The 16,291-nt window shown below is 41.0% G+C and overlaps 1 long non-coding RNA gene across 1 annotated transcript; it reads left to right on the forward strand.

Annotated features, from left to right (window-relative positions):
• The first annotated feature begins 6,303 nt into the window (after positions 1–6,303).
• On the forward strand, positions 6,304–8,933 carry LOC130101631 (uncharacterized). Its single transcript, XR_008809014.1, has 3 exons — positions 6,304–6,357; positions 7,621–7,703; positions 8,749–8,933. It is a non-coding gene; the product is annotated as an uncharacterized LOC130101631 (long non-coding RNA).
• The last annotated feature ends 7,358 nt before the right edge of the window (positions 8,934–16,291 follow it).

Consider the following 16,291-nt stretch of genomic DNA (forward strand, 5'->3'; position numbering starts at 1 on the left):
CAAATATGCTAAGCGAATATAAAAAGCAACTGTACCCAAGTTGCAGACTTGATCATGTAGGACCTTCAGGACCACATAGTACGTGGACAGCACCATGAACAAGTTAAAAAAAGTAATCAACCAGGGTGAATATAGTTTCAGGTTTGATATTTGCTGAGTATTCACCTAGATCATGACTGCTTTAGTGTACTTTTGTGTAGGCTATTTTACATACAGTACGCAAAAATGTTTTAAAACTTACAGTAATTCACCAAAGAGATTTTTTTCATGTTCCAAAGGTTGTAGTATGTTCCTACTGACCAGACTGACTAACTACTACAGGTGGAATTTTGACAATAACTCCCTTACTGTACGTACAATAAACTAATAAGTTAAAGAAAAAAATACTGTAATTCCCCTAAAGTATTTTTTTCTGTTTCAAGGGATGTAGTGCTTTCCCAGTGACCACACTGACTTACTACAGGTGAAATTTCCACAATAACTCCCTTACTGTAGGTACAATAATCAAATATGTTTATGAAACAATTACTGTAATTCCCCTAAAGTATTATTTTCCAAGGGCTGTAGTGCTTTCCCAGTGACCACACTGACTTACTACAGGTGAAATTACAAACAGCATAGCTTTAAATAAACAGCACCAGAATTAAATAATATATTAAGAAGTAAACAGCATAGCTTTAAATAAACATATTAAGCACCAGAATTAAATAATATATTAAGAAGTAAACAGCGTAGCTTCAAATAAACACATTAAGTACCAGAATTAAATTATATATTAAGTAGACAGCGTAGCTTTAAATAAACATATTAAGCACCAGAATTAAATACTATATTATGTTTATTTTAAGCTACGCTGCTTACTTAATATATTATTTAATTCTGGTGCTTAATATGTTTATTTAAAGCTACGCTGTTTACTTCTTAATATATTATTTATTCTGGTGCTGTTTATTTAAAGCTATGCTGGTTAATATATTTTTTAATTCTGGTGCGCTTAACATTATCACTATCTTTCACGGCCATGTATCTGTAAATGCTAATATATTACTGTGTCATACTTAACATTATCGCTGTCTTTCACGGCCATGTAAATATATTACTGTGTCATGCTTAACATTATCGCTATCTTTCACGGGCATGTATCTGTAGTAAATGTTAATATATTACTGTGTCAAACTTAACATTATCGCTATCTTTCATGGCCATGTATCTGTAGTAAATGCTAATATATTACTGTGTCAAACTTAACATTATCGCTATCTTTCACGGCCATGTATCTGTAGTAAATGCTAATATATTACTGTGTCATAATTAACGTTATCGCTATCTTTCACGGCCATGTAAATATTACTGTGTCATGTTTAACATCATCGCTATCTTTCACGGGCATGTATCTGTAGTAAATGCTAATATATTACTGTGTCATACTTAACATTATCGCTATCTTTCACGGCCATGTATCTGTAATAAATGCTAATATATTACGGTGTCATGCGCGCTGAAGTTAGCCTTTTTGATGATTAATATGTTAAATAGTTGCCCTGCCTATTCAACAGGAGCTCTAGGCTACGCAGGCTTAAACAAGGTTATCTCTTACCGATCGTGACGGCAAATCCCCATCAGCTGTTACTTTAGGCCGGCGTGTCGTGTCCGTTTTTATTTCGGCTCCCATGTTAACAGGTTAGAGCTTGCACACTGCCTGCGTGACGCGCATCTCGCCGAAAACAGCGTGCATGCTAGAAATAGAACCAACGCCTATTTTTCACACGACATGCAAGCATGTTGGAAGCGTTTCCAGGCTAAATAGAAAAGCCTGGAAACCTTTGGAGGTTTTGACATAAATACAGATGTTATTCGACATTCAAATATTCAAATATTGCACCTGTCAATACAGAATAAAAAATTCTGTAGCCTATTTTGTCAATTCTGCCGACGTAGTCTTTGCTGTATCAGTAGGCTATATATTTATGTTTTGTTTAACATGAATTATAGGCCTTCCACAACTCTCTCACCATATTTCGAACAAGGGTGATCCAAATCCCGAGATAGCCCTCATTGTACGCTACCTAGCAGCAGCAGCGCCGCATCAGACACGTTTCTGGTATGCAAAGACATAACAACCGCCACGCAGACGCCATGCGCACGCCACACAGCCTTATTGTTCATGATCACTCTCTTCTGTCTCTGGCTGTGCATTGATGTGCATAAATTATTATAATTCAAATGAACTATAAGTTATGAACAGCAGCTAAATTAATTATATTCATACCACATTTCTACCCATCTGATCTTTTGCAGACCACCTGATTGTGACCTACTGTTACACCACCTTTGCTGATGCTAAGATGACGAAAGATAGTCGTACCAACAGGGAGAGGATACGCAAGACAATGCGTCATGCACGTAATGCTCAGTCAGTCGAAGCCCGAGATGCTTGGCTGGCAAGTGACGCTGAATGTCAAGAAAGGTGCCGTGGAGCTGAGGAAGATGACGAACGCCGTGCTCGGCTGGTAAGTAACGCTGCACGGCAGAAAAGGCGCCGTGGAGCTGAGGAAGAGGACGAACGCCATGCTCGGCTGGCAAGTAACACTGTACGGCAGAAAAGGCGCCATGTAGCTGAGGAAGAGGACAAACGCCGTGCTCGACTGGCAAGTAATGCTGCACGTCAGGAAAGGCGCCGTGAAGCTGAGGGAGAGGACGAACGCCGTGCTCGGCTGGCAAACGACGCTGCTCACCATGCTAACATGAGAGATAAGGAAACACCTGAGATACGAGCAAATCGCCAGATGCATGACTGTCAACGACACAACCTTCTGAGAGAGGAGGAGACCCCTCAGCAGCAAGAGGAGCAACGAGCAAGGGATACCACGTGCCATCAGAAGATTCGTCTCGCCCGTCTGGAAAAGGCACAAAAAGACAATCGCAACCTTGCTCGGACGATACAGACTTCTTCCAAGAGGAACTTCATGGTGATTATAGGCACATGCTGAGCAAGACCTCACTGTTTGAATGTCCTACATGCTCACATTGTGGTGCCAATGTATGGAAAGAGGAGAGAAAAGGATTCTGCTGCAACTCCGGTAAGATTAACCTTACATATAACGCCACAAATCCCAAGCCTGGCTCAATCCCACCACAGCCTCCAGATGCTATTAAGGACCTTTTCCTTTATCAAAGTTTTGTGAAGAAAGCAAAACAATACAACAATGCGCTGGCAATGGCAAGTATTGGTATTAAAGAGGTAGCAATGCCTGTCTTCAACCCAGGTGTGCGTATACAATGCAAAGTTTATCATTACATTGCCGGCCCCCTTCCTGAACAAGGTCGCACACCACTCTTTGCTCAGATCTATTTCCACGATCCTGCTCATGAGCTGGAAAACCGTCGAGCCCATGCCTCAAACAGTGATCGGAATGAAGATTTTTTACTGAGGACGCAAGAGGCCATTCACATGTACAATCCATACGTGCAACAGTTTAAGTCAGCCATTGAGTATGTGACCCAAAATGACAATGCCAATGAACTGAAAATTGTCCTAACAGCTCGCACACGACGTCATGACCTTCATCGTGGCACTGTGAATCTTCCATCACTGAATAGTGACGTGGCTGTCATTGCTCCAGGAGTAACAACTACACAGTAGTTTGGGAAACTGGCTGTCACTTTTCACCTCAGAGAATCGACGCCATGCATCCAGCATATGACCCATTGTCATATGTGCTTCTTCTGCCTCAGGGTTCCCAAGGATACCACACTGAGCTCGCAGGTATCACACCAACATGCTTCTACCGTTACCATCTTCAAGTGCGTGACATTGCTCAACACTTCAATTTGCTGCTTCGTGGTGGGAGACTGACACAGCAATACGTATGTGACATGATGGCAAAAATTGAGTCACACCGCCTCAACTGGATCCGCCACAACCAGAAGTCTATCAAGGCTGAAAAGTATAAAATCATTGTTGATGCCCTGAATAGTCACACCGAGATCATTCCTGGACACCTAACCATCCTGCCACCCACAATTTACGGATCACCCCGATGGTATGCCAAGGAGTTCCAAGATGCCATGGCCTTGGTACAAATCAAAGGAAAACCTGACTTCTTCCTCACCTTCACTTGCAACCCGAACTGGCCTGAAATCACAGGATCACTTTTTGAGGGTCAACAGACCAATCAGAGACCAGACATCATTGCTCGAGTATTTCACATGAAGGTGGAAGCACTCCTCACAGACCTCCTCAAGCGTGACATCTTGGGACACATTGATGCATATGTGATGGTGAAGGAAACACAAAAGAGGCATCTTCCACATATACACATGCTCATGACTATGGTAGCCCGCGACAAACCCAGGACCGCCAGCGATATTGACCGTGTGGTGTCTGCAGAGATTCCTGACAAAAACACAAACTGGAACTACATCGCATTGTGACATCACACATGATTCACGGTCCATGTAGGCAATGGAACAGTGCTATCCCCCTGCATGGTAGACAAAAAATGCACCAAAGACTTTCCCAAACAATTGAGACAGAACACAAGCTTTTCAGACAACTCCTACCCACTGTACCAAAGACGAACAGAAGGAGCACCTGCTCTCCCATCATCAAGACCATCAGAGGTGGCGTCAATGTACCTGTCAATAATACATCGGTTGTGCCATACAATCCGTGCATCCTGCTCCGATACAATGCGCATATTAATGTTGAAATTGTGTGTGCTGTCTTCAGTGTCAAATATCTGTATATTTTGGAGAAGGGACCACATCAGTGCATGGTGAGACTGGATGTACCTGATGATGAGACCCGTGAGATACTACGACGTGATGAGGTGACACGTTATGAGTTATGGCGTTACATCACTGCATCTGAGGGATACTGGCGCATATACGACTTCCCCATTCAGCAGAAACAGCCACCAGCAAAGATGCTTGCAATTCATCTAGAGGATGAACAGGTCATCATTTTCAATGATGAAGGCGCTGCCCAGAACCTGTTGGACTCAGGGCCACCTGCCACCACACTGACCGCCTTTTTTGAAGCAATGTCTCTTCATCCACACATGCGACACATTGTGTACCCAGATGTGTTTCAACTCTTCACATACACACGGAAGAAATTTCAATTGCGTAAAAAAAGACTGAGTTCTCACAATGACCGCATGGCTGACACCGTTGGACGAATTCCAATGATTGCCTTCAACCCTCACACTGCAGAACTATTCTATCTCCGCATCCTTTTGTAACGCGTGCCAGGGCCAAATTAAAATTACAGAATTAAACCCTTACAGAAAAAACACATGAATTTCACATGTTATCACATGTTTTCCACATGTGCCCACATGTGACCACATATGAACAACATGTCACCACATGCGAGTAATGTTCGACCACATGTGAACAACATGTCACCACATGTAAACTTAATGGAACACGTGGCACATGTGGAAAACATGTTATAGGTAATAATGTGGAGCTCATGTGAAATATATTTGCACGTTGTAATAGGTTTTAACATGTGAATTATGTTACCACGTCACAAATATTGTACATTTTTAGCTTCAATAGCCTTATTCACACAAAATGCATAGAACATAAAGCTTATAATGCATGTGTAGGCCCACATTTGCCTACTAATGTGAAAATATATTCATGAAAATATTTTAATGATAATGAAGCGTATAGTTTTTAATCAAGTGAGTTTTTGCAATACTTTTTTCAACACTGTTTACCATTTCTAAAGCTATATTATAAATATATTTTACATAATCAACAGTATAATATTATATTTGATATAATCAATAGGCTACTGCTTTCATATTCTATTTACAAAGCACTTTCAGGACATCTTTATATATATATAGCCTATATATATATATATATATATATATATATATATATATATGTGTGTGTGTGTGTGTACCATGCATTGAAAGATAATCTAAAAGCACTATAAAGACTGGCTTTATATATAGGCTATTTATATTAAAAAGAAAATCAAAAGCAAAGTGATGGTATACAAAATATTGCAAGCACGTTTTCAAATAAAATAAAGTGTATATTAAACTTTTCATTTTAAGTGCTGCATGATTTTGACGTGGTTTAATCTTTCCCCTACAACATAAAATGCAATGGATAACTGTTTAAATGTTTATTACCAACTAGAAAACTGGCACAAAAAAAAAAAAAAAAAACCTGCACCATGGCCTTTAATCAATGCCGTGCGCGTGAACTTTCGAGTCTCAAGCGGCCGGCGCGCAGAGTTGCCATGGAAACGGCGCGGGACCACTGCTACTGGTAAGCAACAAAACAACTCCCTCTCTCGATGTTGTTTCAACTTTTCACGGCTTTTTCCAGGTGAGATTAGTCTCTAAAATCACACGAATAATACTCACAACTGTTTTTGACATTTCTCTTACTTGTAATTGACACGATTCTGTTAAAAATGTACTTTATAGACATGGTGTAGTGTCTTCGGAAAAAGTCCGTTAGGATCTCAACCGTTTTCAGAAGAGGTAACGTTAACGTTAGCTAGGCTAACGTATCGTTAACTCGGTTGAACTTTTATTTATTAAAGTTTGGGCTTTTAATCACCTCTTATGTGTAGATGAGAGGTTTTGTAAAGGTTTTACTTGGAAGTGAGCTAATTTATTTAACACAAACGTAAACATAACGTATCGGTGATGTTACTTTCAGGAGCAAGAAAATAGGCTGAAACTAACGTTAGCTCAATGGTAACGTTAAACACATGTGGTGGCAATTTTAATGATATTCATTGATCTTTAGTTAAATATAGATGATTCAAAGAATGTCACATGTGTGTCTCTCACTTGTAGTGAGAGAAGATTCTGTTTATGTACCTGGGGAGGCAGAAGAGGGAGACACTCCAGAGAACAGACGAACAAGGACCTCTAACCTAGATGTCAGAAGGCCATTTGGTGCAGGGGAGCTTAGTGGGCCAACTAGTGACGTCTATGGAAAACTACTGGGAGGAAGGCTCTGGGGGGAAGAAGGCCTTGAAACTAAGATAAAAGCTAGTTCAGTCTGTCTGGGTTTGTGTCACTCTTCTGCACAGGGTAACAACTGTGTATTAGACTGCTCCTATTCTTGCAAGAATAAATACTTCTATTTTATATAATTTGACTCTGAGTGTCTCTTACGCAGTGATGTTTGTTTGAGATGAATTTTTGCCACAACACACATTTTGATTAAAAAATGTTCTGTGATTTCAGTAGTAACAAAATAACCCATAACAGAGAGAAAGCGCCTCCACGACTTCAACATTTCTGAAGAAAGCTGCTGCCGGAGAAGTAACGTTACACAGGTGAGCCGAGGAAGCTCATTAAATAACCTCATTTTATTTCTCAATTTAAAAAAAAAAAAAAAAGTTTATTTTAAGAAGGTTTTGACATCCAAACGAAGTTACACCGTCTGAGCAAAATTAAATGAATAAGTAAACCCAAAAAACAAATTCTGTTATCCTAGTTAAGAAATTATGTTCTGTATATTCTTTAAATTCTTTCTCTTTTCTGCATTTCACCTCTGCTGTAGCTTCTTTCCTTTCAATAAACCTGGCATTGCATTGTTGGCTCAGTGACAAATGGCTTGTTGTGTTCTTAGATCCTTCAGTGCTGATGCCCTGCAACGTAGCGGAGTGGAGCTGATCTTCATCTCTAAAGCACTATTGATGAACCATATGATTAGTAAGTAAAACGCCAAACATACACTAATGTCAAACATACACTAATTGTCTTGGTACAAATGTTTATGTCTCTTTCTCTTATGTTCACCAAAAAAACATTAAAAACAATAATATTGTGAAATAATATAAATAAATAAAAACTGTTTTCTATGTGAATATATTGTAAAATGCAATTAATTCCTGTGATCAAAGCTGAATTTTCAGCATCACAGCTTCACATCATCCTTCTTAAATTATTCTAATATGACGATTTGATGCTCCAAAAACATTTATGATTATTATCAGTGTTGAAAACAGTTGTGCTGCTTCATATTTTTGTGTTTTTCAGGATTATTTGATGAATAGAAAGGTTAAAATAACAGCATTTATTTGAAACAGAAATCCTTACTCTCTCTTTTGGTCAATTTAATGCATCCTAGTAAAAATATGAATTTCTTCTTTTTTTTTCTATTCATTTTTAAATCTATCATTGACCCCAAATGTTTGAACATTAGTGTAAACTACCCTTCATATGTTTGTGGTCTATTTAACAATGAATCCTGGAGGGGAAAAAATGGTTTAAACTGTTACATTGGTTTACACAAACACATTAATCAGCACAACTGTTTTCAACATTAATAATAATCAGAAATGTTTTGGATGTTTACATGGTAAGAATGTATAGTATTCAAATATAAAAAACACTGACTCGTTAGGTCATGTTTTCTCATTAAAGTCAGATGATTTCCTATTAATTCAATAGAATATGGTGACTTCAATTTACATGACGTCATGAGCAATCAAGTCATTTATATAGATCAGTGAGTAGTGCCCAGCATATCTAAGTCCACTAAAGGATTTCTCGCATTTTACCCCTAAACTCTGGAATAACTATGAAGGTAAAAGAGTAACAAGACTCGAGCATGAACAATAAATACTTGTATGCTAAAATTTACACTCACAGCTCCAAAGTGAAAACCTCACCTAATACGCAATAACGTTGAAAAGATTACGGTTTCTGTCCTGACGAAAATGTTCTATTTTTTATTTTATTTTTTGCTTTGCAGAACAAGTCTGTGACTGACTTAATGAACCCAGTTGCTTTGGATCATGCTCAAAAATGTAAGGGTTACAAAAAGTTAACCAGAACTCTTATGGACTCCATCTTCTCTTTCGAAGAGATGGCAGCATGAACGGAAAAAAAGGGGTTGTTGGTGAAAAAAGAGCCTTGACCTACAAAAGGTGCAACTAATAATTGGTAAGCATGTCTGAATATCTTTTATCAATAGTTATTATATATGACAAGCGCTGAGTGCGTCCGTCAGCGCCAGCCATAGCGCGGAAAGCACAGTTTGAATCTGGCAGTTATGTCACGTCATGTCAAACTTGTTTTCAAATTTTAATGTAATCAATCTCATTTCTTACAGACCATGTCAAAAAGAGGCACCCAGGCATTGGAGGCACTGAGATCAAGGTCTGCATGGCACAAAAGTTAAAAGATCTGAGGAGACGAGCAGAAAGGTAATATTCAGACGATCCAACATCCAAGTGTGATCCCCATGTGGTCTGTTCACATTTGCGAAACCGACATGCGCGAGGACTGATGACTCAGTTTATTCCTCAGTCTACATTGTGATCTATTCACAAACTGTCAATAGTTTTTTTTATAAATGAGACGCACCACTCATCTTATACAGTTGTTTAAGCAAGATGTATTTCCATAGCATATTTACGTAAAACGTTTAATGACATAATAACATTACAAATGAATAATAATTAATTATTAAGCCCCATCCCCTTTAGGCTTCAAAAATGCTTTTCAGAAACCTACGGGGTGATGTCACGGACTCTACGTCCATATTTTTTTTTACAGTCTATGGTATGCACTGCCCTAATCTTTGATCTTTTTCTATCCCAAAACAGGATGCCTGCTGCAGGAGACACAAAGGACTGAGACAACACACTTTCACAAACGCACACCACACACACACACATGCGCGTATACCTGCGTTTTTTGCGGCTTTTTATGTATAATTAGGTGTTCAAGCACGAAGTGCTGAAAACCTATTGTAATTGTGCTGATTTTTATTATTATTATTATTATTCCGCCCTAAAACGCATCGTGCAGACCAAACCGTAAGAGCTAGAGACTTGATATTTGGGATTAAGGTAGCACAGAAATCGAGGAGAGGTTATCAAAATATGAGCCCGATTGGCCCATAGGTGGCGCTATAGCACAAAAAACAAAAAAATGGCACTATTTTCCTTAAATCTCAATAACCCTATGTCCCAGCATCAAGTGTCTTATATCATTGGAATCCTTGGCTCAAGCAGAACAAAAAAGGCCTCAAGGATTTCATTTCCGGTATGCAAATTTTTTCGCTATTTCCGGTTTTGTCCAAAACCTACTTTTGCGAACTAGTCCCTGGTTCTTTTCCCGATTGGAACCAAACCAGTGCAGAAAGATTCTCTGGACACTGAATATCAATAATTATCGAAAAAAAGTTGAAATTTCGATTCACGGTTGCTAGGGAGTGCCCAAAAGTTTGATGGAGGCGGAGCTAATTTTACTAAAATGGGTATAACTCGTGAACGAAATGAAATATTTTCACCAAACTTGGTACACATGTGTATGAGCTCAATTCGAGGTCACAGTAAAAAAACCGCGGTGATTGGCCTCATGGTGGCGCTATAACATTAAAAAAACATAAAAGGGGGTGTGGCCACCTGACCGTTAGTCCGATTGACTTGAAAATTGGTATGCAGTGTCTTGGTCCAAGGTGCCATGTATGTGTAAAAGGATATTGGCGTATCTCAAAAAACATGGCCGCCATCGGCCAATGAAGTTTGAGCACCTGTGAGACGAGGTTAACGGAGGCCGATCGGAACGAAACTCTATGGGCATGTTCGACTCATGGCCCAAGAGGTCTGTAAGAGTTTTGAAAGAAATCGGCCACTAGTTGGCGCTAACGAGTTTTGAGGCTTTGCAATCACGTGGTGTTGCACACATCCCCACAATATGCATATCATTTGATAGATCTCCTCATGTTGAACAACTTTGCCTCTAGAACCATTGCTGTCAATCAAACCGTTCATTAAATATTTACGAATATGTTAAAAACCTACTTTTGCGAACTAGTCCCTGGTTTTTCGCCCGATAGGAAACAGATCAGTCTAGGACAATTCTATGGACTCTCTAGATCAATAATTATCGAAAAAAAGTTGAACTTTGCCCTTTGCTTTGCTATAACAGGGTCATTTATAAAAGGGGTGTGTCAAAACACACTCAAAAGCCTATAAATCATAAATAAAAACTCAGAACTTCACAAAAATTGATGAGCATATATGTCATACCATGGTGAAGAAGCATGCGAAGTTTCATGGAGATCGGACAATAGGTGGCGCTATAACTGTTGAAAAGCTTTAAAACCATACATTTCCTATGGTAAATTGCCTGTATTGGCTGTAAATGGTCTTTTCCATCTATGATCGTATCATTTTCAAATCTTAATGTTTAAAACCAGTGCAGTACAATTATCTGGACTCTCTAGATCAATAATTATCAGAAAAGGTATAATTACTTCATTTGGATGGCTATAATAGAGTGTAAATTGGATGGCTATAACAGCTATAACAGCTTGGATGGCTATAACAGCCAATAAGTGGTATTTTACTGCCCCCTGCTGTCATTTCATCATACTACTCTCTAATATTTTTATATATAATTGATATTTAGACTTTATTAAATCATTATTTTAACATTTACAATCACATTTTGTCAAAATTCATCTATTGCTCTGTACTCTCTAGAACAATAATTATAGGAAAATGTATAACTTCTTCATTTTGATGACTATAATAGGGTCACTTCAATATGTAGCCTTGACCGAAAGCCAATATCTTTTCAATAAATGCTCATAGCTTCTTAAAAAAAGGTCAAGAACAGCTATAACAGCTTGAAAAAAGGCTAACAGCCAATAAGTGGTATTTTACTGCCCCCTGCTGTTTAAAAAAAGTCATTTTGTCACACTACTCAACTATAATTAATATTTAGACTTTATAAATTCACTATTTTAACATTTACAATAACATTTAGTCAAAAATCGTCCATTGAAGTGACAATTGAGTCACATTGGCTCCTGAAGTTCCAAATGTCTTTATCTACATCAGAATGAGCGTGTGTAGATTAAATGATATGAAAAACATGGCCTATTGTATAAGTAGGCTGTAATAGCACTGTTGTCCACTAGATGGAGCAGCAGCATTAGACATTTTTAATCTTTTTTTGCTATCAACTTGGTAAATCATGGTAAATAACGCCAGAAACATGGTAAATCATAGTAAAAAAGGTAAATCATACTAGAATCCTGGTAAATTATATTAGAATGTGCTATATCATGGTAAATCATCATATAACATGGTATATCAAGGTAAACTATGGAAAATCATGTTAGATTCATGGTAAATCATACTGGAACATGGTAAATCATGAAAAATCACACTGAAATGTAGTATATCATGGTAAATCATGATTGCTACATAAAACAATGTCTTTTCATGCTTTTGTGCTTAACGGCCTGAAAGGCCTTAACTGCTTGAACACCGCTAAAATGCTGCTTGCAGCTTTAATTTTAATTTGGTTTTGCTTTGTTTGTTTTAAACATTCAATTTGTATTGCATATTTTGAAATGAAATAAAAAGTGAATAAAAAAAAAATATATAATAAATTATTTGTTTTAATGTTGGGAAACATTAGGCTGATTAAATGTTTCACATGGGAATTTTACGTTTCACATGTAAGCTCATGGATTTCACATGGGAATTTTACATTTCACATGCAATCCCATGGGTTTCACATGTAATCACATGGGTTTCACATGCAATCACATGGGTTTCACATGTAATCACATGGGTTTCACATCCCATGGGTTTCACATGTAATCACATGGGTTTCACATGCAATCCCATGGGTTTCACATGTAATCACATGGGTTTCACATGCAATCCCATGGGTTTCACATGGGAATATACATGGGTTTCACATGAAAATGTTCCAAAAGCACACGTTTCCCATGTGCAAATTACCTTTAACATGTGCAAAGCACATGTGTTCCACATATTTCACATGTTAAATTTCACATGTGCAAAATCACATGTCCACGTTGTCACATGGGATCACGTGTTTTTGCACATGTGAAACTCATGTGGTTTTTCTGTAAGGGAAATTAAACTTAAATTTAAAGCACCTGTGCTCGACCACTTCACCTCACTCTGGGCTGATTAATAATTCTGCGTCGGACCTACGCCGGAGCCTCTACGCTATAGACTACGCGTTGGTTTTTATTTATACTTCTGCGTCGTTGTCCCCCTTGACGCGCAAATACACATGCAGAGGGAGCATGCATGTGAAACCCGGGGAGCGGTTCTAGCAATCACAGCGCTTGCGGTAGAATTGACGCATTGTTAAATTTTTGGAGAGGTGCACGTCAGGGTACGCGCGCTACACACAGCAGGTACGTAGTTCGACGCAGAAGTATAAATTGGGCTTTACATCTGTTTAATGTAATCTTAGTGTACATGGGAAACCATGTCATGACCAAACCTAAGCTACTATCAGAGAAGTAACGTTGGTCGACTTATATCTGTAGTAGTGGTCATGACCTCTGACTACATAGACTGTTTCTGCTGCTCCCTGATAAAACATACCTGTTGATACCTGTTCAGAAAAAAAACAAGAAAACGTCTCGTTACGTATGTAACCCTAGTTCCCTGATAGGGAACGAGACGCTGCGTCAAACGCTGTGGGAACGCCCCTGCGTTGTGCGTCATGAAGCACGTATGGAATCAGCCCAATGGAAAGACGGAACGTCATAGGCGGGTGACGTCATCGACCAGGAAACTATAAAGCACCCCAAAAACACAAGCGCATCAGCTTCTGATAGGCCTGAAGGAGCGCTTAACGGGAATGCCGGGAGTATGGCAGAACGACGCAGCGTCTCGTTCCCTATCAGGGAACTAGGGTTACATACGTAACCGAGACGTTCCCTTTCAAGGGAACTTCGAGCTGCGTCAAACGCTGTGGGAACGCGAATACCCACGTCACCATAGGACCAAGTGACCGTCATGTGAGAACTAGCGCACAGAGGACAAGACCACCTGTGCCCCAGGGGTAGAACTTAAGTCTAGGTCATAGAACCTAACAAAAGTATGCGGTGAAGACCATCCAGCCGCATCACAAACATCACTCAGGGAACCCCCGACAATAAAGCTTTGGAAGCAGCCATACTCCTAGTAGAGTGGGTTCGAACAGCCAAAGATGCAGGCTGACCAGCCGACTAATAAGCAAGTGAGATAGCCTCGACCACCCACTTGCTCATTCTCTGTTTAGACGCAGGACACCCTTTCCTGGGTGGCCCGAAGCATACAAATAGTTGTTCTGATTTCCTCCACAGGGCAGCTCTGTGGACATAAGCGTCTAACGCCCTAACAGGGCAGAGTAAATTAAGTTTCTCCTGGTCCGATGACATAAATGGAGGAGGACAGAAAGCCTGCAGAACCGTAGGTCTAACAACATTAGTAGCGACCTTGGGAACGTACCCTGGTCTAGGATGCAGAAAAGTCTTAACCATGCCAGGCGAAAATTCCAGGCACGAGGGTGACACCGACAGAGCCTGCAAATCTCCGATTCTTTTTAATGAGGAGATAGCAAGTAAAAATATAGTTTTAAAAGTGAGAAACTTCTCAGGAACTTCTTCGATAGGTTCAAAAGGAGCTAGGGAAAGACCTTCCAATACAATGGCCAGATCCCAGGTCGGCACCCTCGTACGAACCGCTGGCCTCAGCCTCAAAGTGCCACGGAGGAAACGAGTTATAAGCGGGTGTCTCCCAAGAGAAACTCCACTGAAAGGAACGTGGTAAGCAGCTAGTGCCGCCACATACACCTTTAGTGTGGAGGGGGAGAACCCTGTGGAGAAGCGCTCCTGCAGGAATTCCAGCACTGCACCCACTGGGCAGTTAACTGGGTCCTGCAGGTGTTCTCCACACCAAGAAGTGAAAAGTTTCCACTTCAAGGCATAAAGCTTCCTCGTGGATGGACCTCTGAAGTGAAGGACGGTCTCAACAACCTCGGTTGAGAGACCGGAATCTAAGAGCTGGGCCCCCTCAGAGGCCAAGCCCACAGTTTCCATAACTCTGGGCGGAGGTGAAATATCATGCCGCCCGCCTGAGAGAGTAGATCCCTCCTGACCGGAAGCTCCAAAGGAGAGCCGTCCAGGAGAGAAACCAGGTCCGCAAACCATACTCGGGCCGGCCAGAACGGGGCTACTAATAGTAGGCTGACCCCGTCCTTGCGAACCCTCTCCAGAACTCCTGGTAGCAGAGCAATCGGGGGAAAAGCGTACAGACGTACCTCGGCCACGGCTGCACCATAGCGTCCAACCCCAGAGGGGCTGGATGACTGATGGAGAACCACAGACGACAGTGCGATATCTCCTTGGAAGCGAATAGGTCCGCCTCGGCGCGACCGAAACTCAACCAAAGGAGCTCCACCACCTCGGGGGTGGAGTCTCCATTCCCCCGGCCTCGGCCCCTGCCTCGACAAGGAGTCCGCTACCACATTCAAATACCCAGGAAGATACATTGCTCTCAGTGATAGTAACTTCCCTAGGGACCACAGGAGGACCTGACGGGCCAACTTGTAAAGCCGGCAAGACCGCAGGCCCCCCTGACGATTTATATAAGAGACCACCGACGTGTTGTCTGACTGAACTAGCACATGATGACCTCTCAGGTCTGCAAGGACTATTTTTTTATTAATCCCAAACAACGCCCAGAAAAGTGGTCTCCAGGGAAGGAGATAAACACTTTTCTTCGCGTTCAGCCTCAACCCCAACTTCCTGATATGCGCGAGGACGACATCTCGATGTCGAACCACCATCTGCTCCGTAAAGTACGGGGAGATAGCTAGACCGAACGGAAGAACCCTATATTGGAATGCCTCGCCCCCGAAGGCAAACCTCAGGAACTTCCTGTGTTGGGGAAGTATGGAAATGTGGAAGTAAGCGTCCTTTAGATCTATCGTGACAAACCAGCCCTCGGACCTGATTTGTGACACGACCTGCTTGATAGTGAGCATCTTGAATTTAGCTTCCCTACCGAGCGATTTTATAGGCGCAAATCTAAAATTGGACGTAACCCCCCATCCTACTTTGGAACGATGAAATATCGGCTGTAATAACCTAGCTCCCAACTGGGAGGAGGAACCCGTTCTATAGCCCCCTTTTGAAGGAGCGTTTTCACCTCTTGTTCCATTACCAGAGCCTGCTCGGGGCCCACACTATGGGCAGAACCCCTCTGAGTTTCGGTGGACGACACCTAAATTGGATCGCATAACCTCTTACTACTGTCTGCAGGACCCACTGAGATATTCTTGGAAGGCTTTTCCACTCTGCCAAACAAATCCTACAAATCCTGTAATTTGAGCAGCAAACACAGCGCCCTGTAACGGCGCACCGGCAGGGAACAACTGGTTTGACCGCTCTGAGACCCTCCTCAGAGGCGGCGAGCGTCCCTCGGGAAAGCGCTCGCCGGGACCGTCTGCGCCCCGGCATG

The sequence above is a fragment of the Rhinichthys klamathensis genome, unplaced genomic scaffold (genome assembly GCF_029890125.1).
Source record: "Rhinichthys klamathensis goyatoka isolate OS25496 unplaced genomic scaffold, OSU_Roscu_1.1 h1tg000259l_1, whole genome shotgun sequence".
NCBI classification, from domain to species: Eukaryota; Metazoa; Chordata; class Actinopteri; order Cypriniformes; family Leuciscidae; genus Rhinichthys; species Rhinichthys klamathensis.